The sequence below is a fragment of the Triticum urartu genome, chromosome 7A, assembly GCF_056163025.1.
Source record: "Triticum urartu cultivar PI428250 chromosome 7A, HENAU_Tu73, whole genome shotgun sequence".
Classification (NCBI taxonomy): domain Eukaryota; kingdom Viridiplantae; phylum Streptophyta; class Magnoliopsida; order Poales; family Poaceae; genus Triticum; species Triticum urartu.
The window spans coordinates 167,911,530-167,918,844 of record NC_141879.1 but is presented as its reverse complement, the minus strand read 5'-3'; the positions used below and the strand labels follow the sequence as shown (position 1 = coordinate 167,918,844).

General features: G+C 48.6%; 1 pseudogene; it reads left to right on the top strand.

The window, feature by feature from the left end:
* The first annotated feature begins 6,385 nt into the window (after positions 1–6,385).
* Positions 6,386–7,018, top strand: LOC147958797 (uncharacterized; annotated as a pseudogene).
* The last annotated feature ends 297 nt before the right edge of the window (positions 7,019–7,315 follow it).

Genomic DNA, 7,315 nt, shown 5'->3' with positions numbered 1-7,315 from the left:
ACTATTCCGAAAGATATAAGTGAAGATCAATGAGTAGTTGAATAATTATGCAACTATGTGAAGACTCTCTAACATTTAATAATTTCAGATCTTGGTATTCTATTCAAACAGCAAGCAAAGCAAAATAAAATGACATCTAGGAATAACAAACATCATGTGAAGAAGCAAAAACTTAGGATCAACCGAAACTAACCGATAGTTGTTGAAGAAGAAAGGTGGGATGCCAACCGGGGCATCCCCAAGCTTAGACGCTTGAGACTTCTTGAAATATTATCTTGGGATGCCTTGGGCATCCCCAAGCTTGATATTTTGTGTCTCCTTAATTCCTCTCATATCATGGTCTCCCTAAATCTCAAAAGCTTCATCCACACAAAACTCAACAAGGAATCGTGAGATAAGTTAGTATAAACCATTGCCAAAACCTTATCATACTCTACTGTAGCAAATCACTAAAATTATTATTCAACATTTCATACTAAATGCCTCTGTATATTTAATAGTCCTATCCTCAAATAGAATCATTAAAGAAGCAAACATATGCAAACAATGCAAACATAACAGCAATCTGCCTAAACATGATAGTCTGTAAAGAATGCTGCAACATACATACTTACCTAGCTCCAAAAATTATGAAAGAAAATTCCCACTGTAGTAAATTTATCAGAGCTTAATATGCAAAAGGTTTCAACATTTTATCACATTCTGACTTTTCTAGGGAATTATTGCAACAGCGGTAAACTTTCTGTTTTCAAACAGCAACATGTGGACTTCTAAAATAGGCATAGTAAAGACTATCAATGCCACTTTTATTAAAATAAAAGATGCAAAACATTGTTCTAAATAACAGAAAGCAAATCATAACAAAATAAATTGACGCTCCAAGCAAAACACATATCATGTGGCGAATAATAATATAGCTCCAAGTAAAGTTAGCGATGAATGAAGACGAAAGAGGGGATGCCTTCCGGGGCATCCCCAAGCTTAAGCTCTTGGCTATCCTTGAATATTACCTTGGGGTGCCTTGAGCATCCCCAATCTTAGGCTCTTTCCACTCCTTATTCCATAGTCCATCGAATCCTTACCCAAAACTTGAGAACTTCACAACACAAAACTTAACAGAGAACTCGTAAGCTCCGTTAGTATAAGAAAATAAATCACCACTTCAAGGTACTGTGATGAACTCATTCTTTATTTATATTGGTGTTAAACCTACTGTATTCCAACTTCTCTATGGTTTATAAACTATTTTACTAGCCATAGATTCATCGAAATAAGCAAACAACACACGAAAAACAGAATCTGTCAAAAACAGAACAATCTGTAGTAATCTGGATCAAACGTATACTTCTGGAACTCATAAAATTCTCAAATAAATTGCTGGACCCGAGTAATTTATCTATTAATAATCTGAAAAAATAATTAATTATATAGCACTCTCCAAATAAAAATGGCAGCAATTCTTGTGAGCGCTAAAGTTTCTGTTTTTTACAGCATGATCAACAAGACTTCCCCCAAGCCTTTCCAAAGGTTCTACTTGGCACAAACACTAATTAAAACAATAAAACCACATGTAAAAAGAGGCTAGATGAATTATTTATTACTAAACAGGAGAAAAAAGCAAGGAATAAAAATAAAATTGGGTTGCCTCCCAACAAGCGCTATCGTTTAACGCCCCTAGCTAGACATGATGATTTCAATGATGCTCACATAAAGGATAAGAATTGTAACATAAAGAGAGCATCATGAAGAATATGACTAGCACATTTAAGTCTTACCCACTTCCTATGCATAGGGATTTTGTGAGCAAACAACTTATGGGAACAAGAATCAACTTGCATAGGAAGGTAAAACAAGCATAACTTCAAGATTTTAAGCACATAGAGAGGAAACTTGATATTATTGCAATTCCTACAAGAATATATTCCTCCATCATAATAATTTTCAGTAGCATCATGAATGAATTCAACAATATAACCAGCACCTAAAGCATTCTTTTCATGATCTACAAGCATAGAAAATTTACTACTCTCCACACGAGCAAAATTCTTCTCATGAATAATAGTGGGAGCAAACTCAACAAAATAACTATCATGTGATTGAAAATTAAGATCAAGATGACAAGTTTCATGGTTATCATTATTCTTTAAAGCGTACGTGTCATCACAATAATCATCATAGATAGGAGGCATTCTTTCATCATAATAAATTTGCTCATCAAAACACGGGGGACAAAAAATATCATCTTCATCAAACATAGCTTCCCCAAGCTTGTGGCTTTGCATATCATTAGCATCATGGATATTCAAGGAATTCATACTAACAACATTGCAATCATGCTCATCATTCAAATATTTACTGCCAAACATTTTATAGATTTCTTCTTCTAGCACTTGAGCACAATTATCCTTTCCATCATACTCACGAAAGATATTAAAAAGGTGAAGCGTATGAGACAAACTCAATTCCATTTTTTATAGTTTTCTTTTATAAACTAAACTAGTGATAAAACAAGAAACTAAAAGACTCGACTGCAAGATCTAAAAATATACCTTCAAGCGCTAACCTCCCCGGCAACGGCGCCAGAAAAGAGTCTTGATGTCTACTACACAACCTTCTTCTTGTAGACATTGTTGGGCCTCCAAGTGCAGAGGTTTGTAGGATAGTAGCAAATTTCCCTCAAGTGGATGACCTAAGGTTCATCAATCCGTAGGAGGCGTAGGATGAAGATGGTCTCTCTCAAGCAACCCTGCAACCAAATAACACAGAGTCTCTTGTGTCCCCAACACACCCAATACAATGGTAAATTGTATAGGTGCACTAGTTCGGCGAAGAGATGGTGATACAAGTGCAATATGGATAGTAGATAATCGTTTTTGTAATCTGAAAATATAAAAACAGCAAGGTAACTAATGATAAAAGTGAGCGTAAACGGTATTGCAATGTGTGGAAATAAGGCCTAGGGTTCATACTTTCGCTAGTGCAAGTTCCCTCAACAATAATAACATAATTGGATCATATAACTATCCCTCAACATGCAACAAAGAGTCACTCCAAAGTCACTAATAGCGGAGAACGAACGAAGAGATTATGGTAGGGTACGAAACCACCTCAAAGTTATTCTTTCCAATTAATCCGTTGGGCTATTCCTATAAGTGTCACAAACAGCCCTAGAGTCGTACTAGAATAACACCTTAAGACACAAATCAACCAAAACCCTAATGTCACCTAGATACTCCAATGTCACCTCAAGTATCCATGGGTATGATTATACGATATGCATCACACAATCTCAGATTCATCTATTCAACCAACACATAGAACCTCAAAGAGTGCCCCAAAGTTTCTACCGGAGAATCACGACGAAAATGTGTGCCAACCCCTATGCATAGCTTCATGGGCGGAACCCGCAAGTTGATCACCAAAACATACATCAAGTGAATCACGTGATATCCCATTGTCACCACAGATATCCACGGCAAGACATACATCAAGTGTTCTCAAATCTTTAAAGACTCAATCCGATAATATAACTTCAAAGGGAAAACTCAATCCATTACAAGAGAGTAGAGGGGGGAAGAAACATCATAGGATCCAAATATAATAGCAAAGCTCGCGATACATCAAGATCGTATCATCTCAAGAACATGAGAGAGAGAGAGAGATCAAACACATAGCTACTGGTACATACTCTCAGCCCCGAGGGAGAACTACTCCCTCCTCGTCATGGAGAACATCGGGATGATGAAGATGGCCACCAGAGAGAGATTGCCCCCTCCGGCAGGGTGCCGGAACGGGTCTAGATTGGCTTTCGGTGGCTACGTAGGCTTCTGGCGGTGGAACTCCCGATCTATTGTGCCTTTGGATGTTTTTAGGGTATATGCAGATATATAGGCGGAAGAAGTACGTCAGGGGGGCACGAGGGGCTCACGAGGGTGGAGGTAGCTCACATGGTGAACTAGCTTGCGAACTGCGAGCTCACGGATGAGTGGCGGTTTGGCAAGGAGCCGTATTCACGCGTCAACCCTCCGCCTATTGTAAGTCATCTGTCTTTTTTCTCTGTCTCTTTGTTGCCGAGTTCATGCTGTCCAGCCTGACCAATTGGCCTTTGAATAGAGTCCCCTCCTCCAGCCGGCAACCGGCGCCGCGGGGCCAGAGCGCCAATTCCTCCCCGACCGAGCGGAGAGCGATTTCGACGACCCTGATCTGGGGGCTGCGGCCTTGGAGGACGACGCCGAGGGAGGAGGCAGCAGAGCAGGCGACCCGAGGCTCGGAGCCAGCCTCGAGGACTGGCTTGATGATGACGCGGCGAAGTCGCCCCGCGCCACCAGCCAGGAGCCGGCCAGCCGGGCGCGAGCTCGTCTGCCGCGCCGGATGCCCAAGGCAGCGCAAAGAAGCGCAGGGACGCGCCGAGCTTGCTCGTCAGCTGGCCGAAGAAGCCCAAGGGCTCGGCCGCGGTGACCAAGAAGAACGAAGCGGCCGCAAAGGCCATCCGCTTCCGCAAGAAGGTGAAGAAGCCGCAGCTGGTTTCCGCGTAAGTACCACCTTTATCATGTACCTTCATTTTTTCCTTGTTGACTCTGTCTGAGTTTCTTCACCTCGTTTCCCTTAATCTAGGGCTCTGCTCTCTCTTGAGAAATCGACCGCCGCCTCCATCGTGGGGTCGGCGGAGACTTTCACCACCACTCGGCGGATCGATCCGGTCGCCGACCTTCGGGAGGCGAGGGAGCGGAACGCGCGAGAAGTGCGCGAAGAGTAGGAAGCCACCCGCCTGGAGAAGGCGGAGGCCGCCGCCCTGAAGAAAATGGCGGAGGCCGAGGCCGCCGACGCGGCGAAGAAGTAGGCTGAAGAAGCCGCGCGCCGCCAGTCGGCGATTTTCGTCACTCCCTGAACTCCGCGCCGCCACCCCGGAGTTCGTGGCACAGACTGGGGAAACCGGGGGCGAGCACCCGGTCATGGATAGGGACAGCGGCGACGTCGCCATGCCGGACGTGAATGTGCCTCCACCGCCGCCGTCTGGGAGCGCACGAGGCGAGCAGCTGGCGGACCCACCGGTGCTGCAGACTGAAAATGAGGTGGATATGGGCCCGACTCTTGAGGTCGGCACACCGATGCGTCGCCGACTTGCAAAGGCGGCTTCGGCGCCACATCCGCTGGAGACTGGCGCCACGAGCTCCTCGATCCCGGACGCTGAGGCGCCCAGCGCCGCGCCCCCGGGGTGGGTGCGGGTTGGTGGGACAGGCCCTCTGAACAAGGCGATGCTGGATGTTCAAGCCAAACTCCGCGCCGAAGCCGACGCCATCAAGAACTGCAACAAGGCGTATCTGGCGTCGCGAGAGGCCATCCGGGTATGGTTCTTGTTTCTTCGTTTTTAACCCGTGTATTGCTTCGTGGGGGCGTGTCAGCGCACCCACTGGGTGTAGTCCCCGAGTTCCGGGCCGGCTGCTGAGTAGGTGGCGCGGAACTTTAACTAGCAGGCTCTGAAAGCCGATATCCTTGCTGCAGGATTATCATCACCTCCGCGCGGCCGCCTACAACTCCAGGGTCCAGGAGTTGGATCAACGCGCTGCCGACTTGTCGGAGAGCCGGAGTAAGTCCTCTTCTCTCTGCGGGGGCGCGCTGGCGCTACCGCGGGCTGTAGTCCCCGAGATCCGAGCCGACTGCTGATCAGCCGGGCCGGATCTTCCTGGCGATTGTTCTTCTTTCTGTTGATTTTGATGACTCCTTTCTCCGTGGGGGCGCGCTGGCGCACCCGCGGGTTGTAGTCCCCGAGATTAGGGCCGACTGCTGAACTGTCGGGCCGGATCTCCCTGGCGACTCTAGCCTCTTCTCTATTGGCAACTGACGCCTTCCCTTGTTATTTCTTCCGTAGAAGGCAACGCCATCCTTCAATGGCAACTGGGTGAAGCCAACGCCGCGCTGCATGCCAAAGAGGCGGACTACAGCAAGTTGGCTGAAGAACGTGACCGGCTGGCCATGCAGCTGGCGGAGCAGGCAGGGCTTCTCCAGAAGGCCCAGAAGGAGGCGAAGGACAAGGAGGCGGGTCTTCTCGCCGAGTTCGAGATCGAACGCTCTACCTGGACCGACAAGGAGGCGATGCTGACGGCCAGCTTTGGCGAAATCAAGGATTTGGTTGACGGTAGGCGACCTTCTTTACTCTTCTTTTACGTCGCCGACCTCTAGTCAAGCCGGCTTCTTTCTCTTTGTTCTGACTCTTTTGCTTAATCCTCGCAGACTTCTTTCCAGGCCACTCTGGTGCCGCCAACCAGGCTATCAAGGCCGACCACGAAGAACGAAGGGCGGGGGCGAAGAGATCACCGCCAATGCCCCTCGCACCCTTCGCGAGCAGCTTCTCAGCATCCAGGCCCGTCTTCGGCCGGCCCATCGGATGCTGCGCCGCGTTCAGCGTGTCGGCGCCCAGGCGATCGCCGCCTTGTGTCCTGACATGCCGGCCCCGCGCACCCCCAGCTGGACTGTCGACTGGCTGGAGGTGGCGGCTGGCCGCCTTGAGGCGTGGAAGGGCTCCTTGGCCCGGGCCGGAGCGCGCCGGGCTTTGGAGTTCGTCAAGGCGTGGTACCCTGGGCTAGATCTAGCCTAGTTGACCATGTTCCAACAGGAGGCCCAGGAGGAGCTGGTGGCGGTGGAGGGCGAACTCGTCAAGCGGGCGGCGGCCATCGCCGAGTATACCGACACCGGCGTCTTCATCCCGGAGCCGACTAAGGATGGCACCGAGGCGCCGCCAGAGTGGTTTGGGCTGAACCCGGAGGAGGGCGAAGACTCAGCCGAGTTGATCGACTCCAGTGACGAGGGAGAAGACGAGGAGGAGGAAGAAGGCGAAGAGGAGGCGCCAGAGGTCGGAGCGGACGGCCAGCCCCAACTCGATCGTGCCTCCAGCAACAAGCCGCATCCGAACAAGCCGGCTGCCGCTGAAGGGGACCAAGCGGGAACCGACCAGCCGGCCGCTCGACTAGCCGGCGCCACCGACTCCACCACTCCACCGAACCCGTTCGCCGATCCCTAGGCTGCCACTTTAATTTTTATTTTTCCCTATTTATTAGTCTCAACGAACTTTGTTAGCTTTGCACAATTCCACCCGCGGGGTGTACTTTGAAACTTATGTTGGATGTCGGCCAAGGGCCTTTGATGTGTAAATATTTTATCCGAGTTCTACTTTTCCTTGCCTTCTACTCTTTAAGCTTTTTCCTTTGCCTCCTTCCCTTAGTTGTCGTCTTGCCAGTCGAACAGCCGCTCTGCGGACGGTGGCTGGGTCAAGTATTTAGCCACTTTGGGAAGGCAAGTACTTAGCCGGCTAGAGTTT